At 42.6% G+C, this 12329-nt stretch overlaps 1 long non-coding RNA gene across 1 annotated transcript; it reads left to right on the top strand.

Annotated features, from left to right (window-relative positions):
* Nucleotides 1-393: 393 nt before the first annotated feature.
* On the top strand, nt 394-11689 carry LOC115635590. The gene is made up of 3 exons (XR_003996645.1): nt 394-508; nt 6153-6285; nt 11582-11689. It is a non-coding gene; the product is annotated as an uncharacterized LOC115635590 (long non-coding RNA).
* Nucleotides 11690-12329: the final 640 nt, after the last annotated feature.

Genomic DNA, 12329 nt, shown 5'->3' with positions numbered 1-12329 from the left:
GTCCTTGTCCTAAATATCTTAAGCCATGTGGGCTCCATGAGCTAGTTAAGAAGCTGCCCAGTAGAAAACGTGCAATTGCTGTTTATGAACCTTGCTGCAACACGTCTGGCTCTCTCAGTTGATGGTGATGCCGGTTCTGAATTCAGCAGCTGCAGTCAGATGGCTTCAGCTGAGTCTGCCTTTGAAAGAAAGAGAAAATGATCCATGTGATGGTATCCTGCTAGCCCAGAGAGATTACATTGCTGCTCACTTGCAGATGATGTCCAGGTACCAAACTACCATTTATTGAAGAGGATGAAAATAACTGTTATGAAAATTTGGAGTGGCTCCATGTTTAAAATGTGTAATAATAAATTCCTTTCTTCTCTTCCTGGCCTGGATCTAGAGTGTCAAACTATCGAGAGACTCTTCCATTGCCCTCTGCCCCCATCAACTTGCTTCAGGATCGGTGAAATGGGAATCAAATGAGGATGTCTGCTGGTATCGGGAGGGCTTAAAGAACTGGAAGGTAAGGAGAATAATTAGCCTCAAGTGCCCTTAGCAACAAAGGACCCAGGATCCACCTTTTTTCCTGCACATCCGTGCCCGATGCGATTGGCTGAACACTCTGTTTAAGCACAGCTTCTGTGAATTGAGTCAAAATAGGCCGTGGATGTTTATTGGGCTAAGTGTTTCCCAGGTTATTGCCTTACGCTTTCATGTCCTTAGGGGGCTCCCCCCACATTTTCTCTTAACATTTTGACTAATTTCCAGAAGGCTGGCTAAGATTCAGTAAGTTCATGAAAGAGATGAGTAAGGTATTATCTGTGTCGATATTGCACAACATGTATATGTGTGTGTGAGATATTTACATATATATGACTAACAGATTTATTTAAAGACTAACAGATTTATTTGGGCATAAGCTTTCGTGGATGAAAAAACCTCACTTCTTCAGATGCTAATGTTTGTGTTGTTCATAGATGGAATCTGTCTGTTTACTCTAGTGGTTTGATGTACAGATTTGTGTGCATGTGTGTGTTTCTGAGTCAGAGTGTATTGAGACATGCAAGTCTCCAAGTGGCAACAAATTTCAAGAGCCGTCCACACCACCACTTTGTTTTTGTTTCACCAGTTTTATTCTTTTCTTCTAGTCTTTCTCGTCTCTTTTTTCTTCCTTAGAAGTGTATTAGTTACTATGTAAATAATGTCAGTGACATAAGTGGAGCTTAGTGTTGTCCATCAGAGCAGTATGGAGTCAGTTTATATTGGTTGGGAATATATGCCACCATATGAGAAATTAAGGGGCTAATATGCTCATCTATGAAAGCGTTTCCTAGTGGTTAAAGCACAGCATTCAGAGACAAAATACCCAGGTTCTATTCCTGTCTATGCAACATGCTTGCTGTTCAATCTTAATTGGGCAAGTCACTTAACTTTCCTCTCTGTCTCAGTTTCGCCACAGGTATAAGGATAATACTGAGTATGGGATGATGATGAAAGGCATCATTAGTTAATGATTTGATTACAAAAGACTTTGGAGTCTCTGCAACAGAGAGAAAGTGTGTAGGGAATTACTTGAGTAATAGTGATATAAGTTATAGTGATTAAAATCTCCTGGGCATGCAACACATTGAAAGGTGAGAGACTCTCTAAAACGGCTATTCCGAGCAACAGAATGGAGAAAACTTTGGTAGTGAAAAAATAGAGTTGGGGGAATAATATAGTTTTATCATTGAAAAAAATGTTTGGGGAGAATGTTCCAAGCAACTGTACTAAAAACCAATCAGAAGATATTGGAAAGGATGTTTCCCCCTTATTCTAATGTGGTATCTGATTGAACACTATGTGTGTGGAAAGCCAAGCAGTATTCTGTCCTCATGCTCATATTTAAAATATATTTTAAGCTCTTCAGGGCAGGAACATGTTATATGTTTGGCGCTGTTCACTGATTATAATGCGCTATTATTGCTCATGCACTACACAGATGATAAATGATAACATCTCATGCAAATGCCAGTGGATAATGCAGTTGTCAGCTGCATCCAATGCATTATGCCTGGCTTTTACTGATTGCTGGCACTTACAAGATTCAGCACCTTCACGCTAGGGAGATAAGAATAGTAAACAATTTGGTAGATTTTATGCATCTGTCTAGGTCCATGTGTGGCCCTCATCACCATAGTACCTGAGCACCTCACAGTCGATAATGGATTTCATCCTCACGTACCTCTGTGAGGTAAAAATGTAGCATCCTTATTTTACAGGTGGGAAGCTGAGGCACAGGGTCAGTCACTATGACTTGTCCAAGGTCATAAAGGAAATGTCTGACTGAGGCAGAAATTGACGATAAGGTCTTCTGAGTCCGAGTCCATTGCCCTATCCCCTCAGACATCCTTCCTATCTGCAACTGAAAACATTTAAGAGCACACATGGGAGCCTGAAACAACCATCTTATGACAAGTCCTGTAATGCACAAAATCATGTGTATTTCACTTTAAGAAATGATGGTGGTTGAAATGGCTTGGGGAAGGGTGGTGATGCTGGATGAGAAGGGTGGATTTGAGAACAGACATTGGCTTGTTGCCATTTTCTGTTGGCAAATAACTCCAATAATCTTTTCTATGGTGTGTTTATTATTATTTTATATTTTTTCATCAGAGAACAGGAGAGTTATGTGTCTGGGTTGCACTATGAGACAGTTCAGGGAGTTGCTACTAAGGGGGCAGGGTGGTTAGGGGGAACCTAATTGGCAGTTGCCCTAGGCTATCATAAAAGAAACTGAAACCAGAGTGTTAATGCTTTAGCCAAGTTATAGTGAAATGGTTTTATTGTTTCAGAAGAAATTGAAATGGCAGTCAGTCTGGGAGCGTGCTGCACTGCTGTGTGGGGATCCTAGGAGCAAGTGTAAGGTTACAAAGGGTATTTGAGAGAGCAAGTGGTGTGTGTCTGTGTGTGTGTGTGTGGAGTGTGATGAGGTGGGCTTTGTCCATCTTACTATTTCACGTGATCCTCTCAGTCAAAGTAGATTCTTTGCCTTTTTCTCCACTTAATATAATCTGTGACAGTAGAGTCCCACAGTGTGAAAATCAGTCCGGTGAGAGCCCCAGGCTCTGAAGGTTTGGTTCTGAAGTTACATTGACATCTCTTTTAGGCTTCAGCCTGGAAATGCTGCTTGTGACATTCCCATTCCCCTGAGATTTTGTCTGCTTCTGTTTCATCACGATCACAGAGGTAATATCTGACTCAGGCAGGGTAATGAACTCGTGCTGACATCCCAATCTTGTGGACACATCTGCCTTTCTGCAGCTCTCTCTTCTGTGAGCAACTGGGGAGTCTGTTATATTCTTTGAATGACAACCTAATTAGGTAATAATAATAATAATTAATACTTATTAATAAAGAGAGATAACAAGAGTCAGGCTGGTCCCTTTGGGCCACATTAGTGGCAAGGAATCTTTAGGAACTTGGCAGTGTCCTATAGATTAGTAGGATCAGCTTTTAGCAGATTGTGGCTGGGAAGGAGAAACGGAGTTTTCTGGATTATAGATTTGTCTCTCATCCTGACTCCTGCATTACCCACTGACATGGGCCAAAACTGTAGTGTCTGGATGCGGAAGCAAACTTCTCAGAGATGTTAGGATCTCTAATTATGTCTGTAAAAGACCCCCAGCAATTGGCCTGGTCCTCAGCTGGTATTAATTGGCCTACCTCCACTGAAGGCAAAATCACCTTTAAAAATAGTCTGTCAGGAATTATTAATAAGTAAAAATATATGTTGTTTGCTCTGCTTTTCAGATTTGGCCATGTTTCCCTCAAATTGCAACAATTTCCCTCTTAATCACCCAAGTATGTTTTAAAAAAATACAGCGGGGTGTATATATACACTTCTACCATGATATAACGCTGTCCTCGGAGCCCAAAAATCTTACCGCGTTATAGATGAAACCGCGTTATATTGAACTTGCTTTGATCTGCCAGAGTGCGCAGCCTCCCCGGAGCGCTGCCTTACCGCGTTATATCTGAATTTGTGTTATATCGGGTCACGTTATATTTGGGTAGAGGTGTACCTAGAGTATAGGTATAGATACAAGTTACAGTATCAGGGTCTTTGGCATGGGAGTAACTGTAGGTTCAGGCTTAGCCCAAGTCAGTCCAACGCTCACATATTCTTGCCCCGTTTTATTAACAGCTATTTAACTCAAACACCTTGAAAACAGTTGGAGGAAAATATCTGTTATAGATGTGATGCCACCACCACTTCACTTAAGGATTTGAGATACCGCAGTCTGCATCTGAGACCTCCCGTGAGTTCTCCAACAAAACCAGGGACGGCCCTATTTGACCTTCCTGATCCTTCTAATATAATGAAGATGCAGAAAATAACTCCCAACCCTTAAATTTTTAAATTTAAATTTTGTAAAAAAATTTCATGTGGTGGTGATGGGGGAGGAAGGCTCAAATCCATCTCCCACAGATTTTCCAAGTTGCTTTGAACTAAGCTTTACAAAAGTAACCAGTGCTTTTGAGTGCCCAGCATGAGACCCTTTAAATATGCCTGATTTCAAAAGATGCTCAGCATGTTCCTCGTAAAAATCAGGCCCCTTAACAGCAGCTCAAATTAGGCACCTAAAATCACTAGTCACTTTTGAAAACATTGGCTTCTCAAGCTTATATACAGATCAACAGTCAGAGGTGATCAGAAAACAAGCTTTTTTCCTCAGAAAATTTTGATTTTTAATTGAAAAATCAAAAACCTAAATATGTTAGTCAAAAACCAAGATGTTTCAATTTGAATACTGCCGCAGTATCTCATGAGACTTTTAGTTGGCCTCAAATGGGTTTCTCATGGTCCTGTTCTCCTCTATAGCGGTGCCCCTGCAAGGACTACATTTCCCATGGTGTACTATAGTGAGGGGAGGCACTTTTATTATAGGAGTCTCTGGCCATGATGAATCGTGGGAGATGTAGAGAGACAAGGTGGGTGAGGTAATATCTTTTATTGGGCCAACTTCTGCGGCTCGAAAGCTTCTCTCTCTCACCAACAAAAGTTGGTCCAATAAAAGATAATGTCTCTCTAATATCCTGAGACCTCATGCACCCTGTCTTTCTAATATCCTGGGACCAACCCAGCTACAACTACACTGCATACATGGGCGATGTAGTCCAACGAGAAAGTCTGGTCCATAGAGGGGAATGGGAACATGAGGACAGCAGACTACAAGTCCCAGGAGATACCTGGGCAGGATAATTGAATCAATCTATTTCAGGGTTTGGAGGAAATATTTTGGTATTCAGTCAAATTAAAAAAAATGTTTTATTTTTTTTTTTTTACAAAGAATCAAAATTTTCATTGGGAAGAAGACACAGTGAAAAATGTCATTTAATGGAAACCCCTGATTTTCCACCCAAAAACTGTTTCAACCAGCCCAAACTACCAACAATTGAGATGCCAGAGTTTTTCTTAGCAAACAGCAGGCCAAGTAGCATTTTAAAAAATCTCCAGTAAAGAAACAGCAGTCTCCTGCCATACATGGCTGGTGGATTTTTCCTTTGGAAGTTGGCCACCCTAAGCACACACAGAGCTCTGTGTGAGCCAACCTTACCCTCCAAGAAACTCCAGAGGAGAAAAATGCTCTGTAACTTGGATGGGTTTTGGATGGGGGTGAGGTGGGCTGGGGCAGGCGTGCTGGTGAGGAGGAGGGAAGGAAGGAAGGCAGAGGTTTGAACTAGGTTCCTTTTTCTATTTTATTTAGATTAGGTTCTGCTCAGCAGGGTGATTTCTTAATTAGACCAGCCCAGTCTTGCAGGCCTGTAGCCCTTGCCCCCTGCTCTGCCTTCTAAGGTTTCATGAGGGAAGTTGTCGTGCTTTATTTCCTGAGTCCTAATATTTGAGCAGTGTGCGGTGATTTCAATGGGAGGAAAAGACATGTAATTTAATCATCTTTATTAGATTTTAGGTGAGGGAGGGAGTGGGAGGAGTGGGAATTGTGTCCTCTGCTTGTCTTTTGACTTTCTCTTCTCCTTCTAGTGGTCAGAGATGAGATTTCATGGGGCTTTGAAAAGGAAAAAAGAGTCTGGAATCTTAAAGACTATTTAGTGAAGGACTTTCTGTCCCAAGTTAAGGTTTAATAAGAAGATCTAATAACTAACAGCTTTTATCTCTGTCATAGGCAGAATTAAGCCCCTGGATGGATTCGTCTTGTATTTATTAATGGCCAGCTAGGACTGAAAATTTTGGCCTCTCGATTATGTTGATAAAATGGAATCTCTGGAATCAGAATGATGGATGATGCTAAAATAAAGGTGAGATGCAAACACAGCTAAGACAGAGTGAGTGACTATTGCTGAACCAAAACTTGGAAATTTGGAGATTTTAGTAGCTTTCTAAAGGAGGAGGGAAAGGCAGAAATCAGTATTCTCATGCATTAGGCCACTTTGCCTCCTGTCAAGAGAGCTTTGAAACATCGTCACAGCTACCAAAGAGAAATTAATAAGGAGACACATTGTCCAAAGGGGAATGGTTTATTGGAATGGAAGTCATGGAGTTGGCTTAAACAGAGAGAGAGAGAGAGAGAGAGGAGTAAGACTTGGTTTCCAAATAGTTAATCAAAAGTCTGAGTCCTATCCAGATCTCTCTGCCCGGACACACAGCACCTAAACCCAGAAATGGAGACAGAGATATAGGCCTGATCCTACAAGACGTATAGAGCCCTATTAACTCCCACTGATCGGAGTTATGAACTGAAATACCTTTGAAGATCTAGGCCAAGCTTGCTACTGAACCGGGGCTGAATTTTCAATGACCCCAAGGCTGAATCTCCCTCATCTTTTGCTTGAAAAGAGGATATAGTTTAGGCTGAATTCTTCATTGAAGGATTTCTTTTGGAGGAGGGGGCTTAGTTTAAACCTAAACCACAAACCAAAACTCACAGGGCATGAACCCCGCCACGAAGAGAAATAAAAAAGTGGGTTTAATCGAATCCCTGCCAAGCGAAATGCCAAAATGCGCACAACAGCCACAGAATGGTTTGAGCCGCTATTTATAGGTTAGCTTCCTTTTCTCACAGATCTGTTCGTGAGAGGCAGATATGCCAGGAGAGCTGTGTGTACAGTTCAAATAGTAGAACTTTGGCATAGTGGGAAGGCGAATGGGGAGTCAATCAGTACATCCACAAGCGAAAATGAGCGTGGAGGTCACTTCCTAGTAGACACTGGTCTGCGTCAGTAAACCACTGGAATGGCCCCCGTGACCAGCTTTGTGCAGAAGCGACTCCGGCTCTGGAATAGCAGGGGTCATTGCAGATCCAGGCTCGGGTGCTTTGGCAGAAGTGTGTGTGCGCTCAACCATAGGGCTGGGAGAGTGGGAAGTGGTTGAGGCACTTGAGCTGAGCTTTGTGGGTGTCCCAGGGCTGGAGAAGCAGGAGATGATGCCCGCCAGGATTGGGGGTCAATTGTCAGCATTATGTGGAAGACTTTGCACAAATCCTGCCTGCTTCTAAGAAGTCCTTCCCAGAACCAGATCCTTTCTCTCTCTCACGCACACACCCAAGAGGCATGCACCACAAAACAGAAATACTTTAGACTGAAACAACAAGGAGTCCATGGCTCCTTAAAGATTAGCAGGTTTATTTGGGCATAAGCTTTTGTGGGTAAAACACCTCACTTCTTCAAAAGTGCATCTGAAGAAGTGAGGTTTTTTACCCACGAAAGCTTATGCCCAAATAAATCTGTTAGTCTTTAAGGTGCCACCGGACTCCTTGTTGTTTTTGTGGATACAGACTAACGAGGCTACCCCCTGATACTTTACACTGAAGCATCCCCTAACCATGATACAGCCGTCACCAGTGAACTGGCTGTGAAACGGGGACCAGGTGCCAAGCAAAAGCATACAGTGGGATCCCACACCTGTACAGACGTACCTTTCTCTCTGAGAAGGCTGAGGGGCAGAAAGGAGAACCATGGAATGCTGGCAAAATAAGTAATGCCATAATTATGAGCTGTGTGTTTTAGGGGGGACGGAGCTGCTGCAGTATGGGGCTTGGGCCCCAATAAGTGGTTTGACTCGACAGAGGGACAAAGAGAATGTAAATTAAAAACAACGAGCTCTCTCTCCCCCATTTCATGGCTCCGGGTATGCATAATTATTAGTTATTAACAGGAAAAAGAATGGGCCTATATAATCTCTACAGCCATACTCTTACCTCTGACTGCAGCAATGACACCAGAGAGGAAACATTATCTGGTGGCATCAAGCCAATTTGAGAACATTATCCCTTCCCCCAGCAGCCCCCTCCTCTTTCCTGAGACTATCTGAGCTGCAGGAGTAGGACAGGAAGAGGAGGAAGTGATGGAGGTCGCCTGACGCTGCCCTAGGAGGGTAACAAACTCCACGCAAAGGCCCAGCTCGAGCTCTCCAGAGTCATTATCGCTACAGTCTGTGAAAGGTTAGGGAGGAAAGAGCTTTTCGGAAGTCTTTGCCCACTAATTGATTGCGAGGGGCGGAAGGAAGGATGTATCAAAAAAAAAAGAAAGAACCCCCTGCCATTTTTAATCCGTCTCCCCCCCGAAATGTACAATATTAGAAGGCAGCAGGTTGTAGATTTAACAGTAACAGGGCAGAAGGGAAATCAGATACAACAGGAGTGGGATTTCCTTTCATCCTAATGGTGGAACTGGAAAATATTTTCCATGAACACCAGGAAGGATGAAATTTACTGCAAAGAAAAGCATAAAGGCCAGATTATGCCCGGTCTCTGCCTGACAACGATTCCCAGGGAACTCCAGGAGGAAGTGCCCGTTTCTGGCCCACAGTGCCCCCAGGTGCTCTCATCATTGCTGTGAGGTTCCAATCTGGCATACCAGTATATCATTGCACGATCTGTTCTGCTCTGGCCCTTACAACACTAATGTGATGGAGCCGATGTGTTTCCAGATGAAGGGTTACGTTTGGAAAATCAGCCCACTGTTTTGTATGTGCAAACAGGATTTATGTGCGCAAGTTAGAAAGTCCCATTTGTACGTTTCATCCTCGGTGTTTGCACATGCATAGGGCTTCAGAAACAATAAATACAGAGTGCTTTATGGGCAAGGCTCCTGCCTTGAGGTGTGTCTGAGACAGTATGTCTATACGTGTTTGGATCTGCAGCTCTGAGCTTGGTTGTGATTTCATTCTGGAGCACTGAACGTTCAGAGAGCCTGTGCCTTTTCCCGGGGAAGCTGCAGTAGAGGATAAAACACAGCCCTAAACCCGTGGTTCTGAATGCCTTGAACAGGCAGAGAGGATCAGCCAGAGATCTGAGGTGAGATGCCTCATCCTGGCTCAAACTCAGAGAAGCTGCTGAGCAGCATATCTCAGAGGTGAATGACTGAGCAGGAGTTCCTTGAAATGATCCCTGTTGTCCAGTCCATGTGGCTGGAAATGAAGTGCTGCTACAAATTTGTCTCCTCTCTTAACTGGAAGCACTTTAAGATGAAACAATGTTGGAATTAATCCATTTAAATGGCACCTGAACATTTTTATGTATGATGAATCTCTACTAGAATAACATTGCATCAGTGCCTTAACCCAAACAAACAGCCTTATTTTTCCTCCTAAGGCTCTCAGATAATCAATTATTAGAAAAGAAAACAGACATTTCATACTGTTCTCTAACCCACACATTTCCTTAGCCTTTTGGTATGATTTTTTAGACGGAGGAGGAAATATAATCAAAAGACCAGGAGCTCTTAGCACACTTATAACTCCTTTAGTTGGGAGATCTCAAAGCAGTTTGCTAATTAGCTGATCATTGCAACCCCCCTGTGAGATATATAACTATTGTCATCATTATTGTACAGACAAGTGAACAAAGTGTGTAGAGATTAAATAGCTTGCCCAGGTCAGAGCTGGGACTGGAATCCAGGAGTCCATTTACCTTGGTCTAACAACTAAAACCACACTCTGCAGAGAAAGCTGAATAAAAGGTGAAGGCAAAAATAAATAAATAAATATCTCACCTTAAAAATGTGTTCTGCGTAGAACCAGAATGTTCTGCAGAAAAAAAGGATGCAGTCCAAATTTTTACTTCCAGGCAAACATTTGAAAATTGACTTATAATGTACCCTTTCATTTAGATTTTATATGAAGGTTTTACTTGAGCTTGTAATGAAGATGGAAAAATCCTAGGTTGCCATGGCTACTGGCACTTTGCCTAACACACTCAAATCTTTTTCCCCTAATAAAATAGATTTCAGAAACCCACCTAGAAAAAGGGAAGAGTTAAAAATCCTATAAATTTATGTAGGAGGAAGAATATTATTCAAAGTAAAGCAGCTTCTAACAGGCATTGCAATGTAATTATTTCAGGATTTTCTCCCCACCAGTTAGGCCCGTGAATCCATATTCCTGACTTAGAGGATTCTTTTGCTGATAACGACAATACAACTAAAACACCAGAAGAAAAACAGGGAATGGAGAAAATAAATTGCATGATAACTTCTTTGGGACACTATCCGGTAGCCACAGAAACACTATCAGATGAAAACTGCTCTATTCTATTTCTGGTCCAGCATCCAGTCTCTGACAGTGATTTGTATCAGATGCTTATGTGAAATATCCTCCCACAGAGAAAGTTTCTTCCTTAGTCATATTGGCTAGAGGTTGGCTTATGCTCTGGAGCAAGAGAGCTTATATTCTGTTCAAAACTCGCAGCTTTTAAAGGTGTTCACCCTCACAATTCTGGATGTTCTTTTTGTTCAGATTAATCCTGCTAAGGTCAGAGACTCAGCTAGAGATCTCATAGCTTGTGGCAATGGGTTCCACAGCCTAATTTGTTTGTTGTGGTTTTTAAAAAATTTGTTTCCTTTTATTAATTTTAAATGTTCTGCCTTTTAGTTTCACTGAATAGCTCATCATCAGAGAGGCTAATGTGCTGTGGAATTGGATATTTGGGGGCTGATGCAAAGGCAATTGGAGTTAATAAGAGTCTTTCCCTTGACTTCAATGGGCTTTTGGATCAGGCCCTAGAAAGGCATTGCTAATGAATTGCAAGGAATAGCAGTGGTCATTGCAAAGGATTAAAACAAACATTTGCAGCAAAACGATCCCTTCTGCACATAGGTTCTTGCTGCCTCTTGGTCTTGAACGCATTGACCCAACAAGGAGGAAAGAACAAAACTTATCAAGGGGAAATCAGGAAAACAGCCATTTAGTTCAACTAACCCTTGTAGATGCACTGCAGGTGAGCTTTTCCAAAGTGCCTGCATGACTTAGGAGCATAAATCACAATGAAAGTTAATGGGATTTGTGCCCTTAAGTCACTTAGATACTTTTGAGAATCTTGGCCTTCATGTCCTGCAGATGGAGGGAAGGCAAGTGAGAGGAAAAATATCATTAGATGATGCTTTTCAAACAAGTGTCTCTAATTAGGTCACATTTCTTGCAGAGTGAGGAGATGTAAGTGGTCAAAAATGCCTTTATATTAATTTTCTATGAAGCCAGAGAGAACATACCGTGTGTCAAAAGAAAGAGGAAATGTGGCTAATTGTGATGTGTTACTTTCATTCATTTCCTTCCCAAAGTAAATGCTGCTTCTGCTTTTTGCCATCCCATGTTGTACAGCCACATCTGAATCACCCCAGTTCAGCAGAGTAATGGCCCATCTAATCTGACATCTGATCTCTCAGTCACCTGAGACTTATGATGGCTGCTTCAGAGTCAAGTGAAAAATTCCCAGGTATGTTTTGGGAGGGAGAGATGACGGGAGGAAAAAGGAACAGAATGGTGATAGTTCAGAGCAGAGTCAGGGGCAGGAACTGGAACATCCATCTGCCCTGGAGGGTGGGAATCAGCACTCACATTCTTGCGTGTTCAGACCAAGGAGGCTGTGCAAAACAATAAGGCAATGTGTGCCCCAGGTAGGAGACACAACCCACTGCCCCTCTGGGATGTGGAAATCACTGTGCAATATAGACACGCCCAGGCTGGAATTTGTTATGAGTGCCCATTGTGCTCTGAAGATTAAATGGACCCTAGCTCCTGACCTGTGTAGGCCTCACTTCAGGACCCTGATCTAGTGCTCATGGAAGTCAATGGGCTTGGCCAGATCCTCAGTGTAGGTCTGAGTTTGGCTATAGATGTCAGAGGGAGCTGGATTGGGCCCTAAGTGATAGAGAGGATCTTGCCTTGTCTAACTTCGCCCGGGGGGTGAGGTGGGTGGGGGTGTATTCCACCCCCAGTTTGGGAGATGGATGAACAGCGAATACAAAGAAAATCACCCAGGCTGTTCAAGAAATTGGTTATGAGAGCGGTTCTCAAACGTTACCAACCCAAGGACGCCATTTTGATTTAAAAATTTTCACGGAGCCCC

The sequence above is a fragment of the Gopherus evgoodei genome, chromosome 15 (assembly GCF_007399415.2).
Source record: "Gopherus evgoodei ecotype Sinaloan lineage chromosome 15, rGopEvg1_v1.p, whole genome shotgun sequence".
Taxonomy (NCBI): domain Eukaryota; kingdom Metazoa; phylum Chordata; order Testudines; family Testudinidae; genus Gopherus; species Gopherus evgoodei.
The sequence above is the reverse complement of the archived record's forward strand: the minus strand, read 5'-3'. Positions and strand labels throughout refer to the sequence as shown.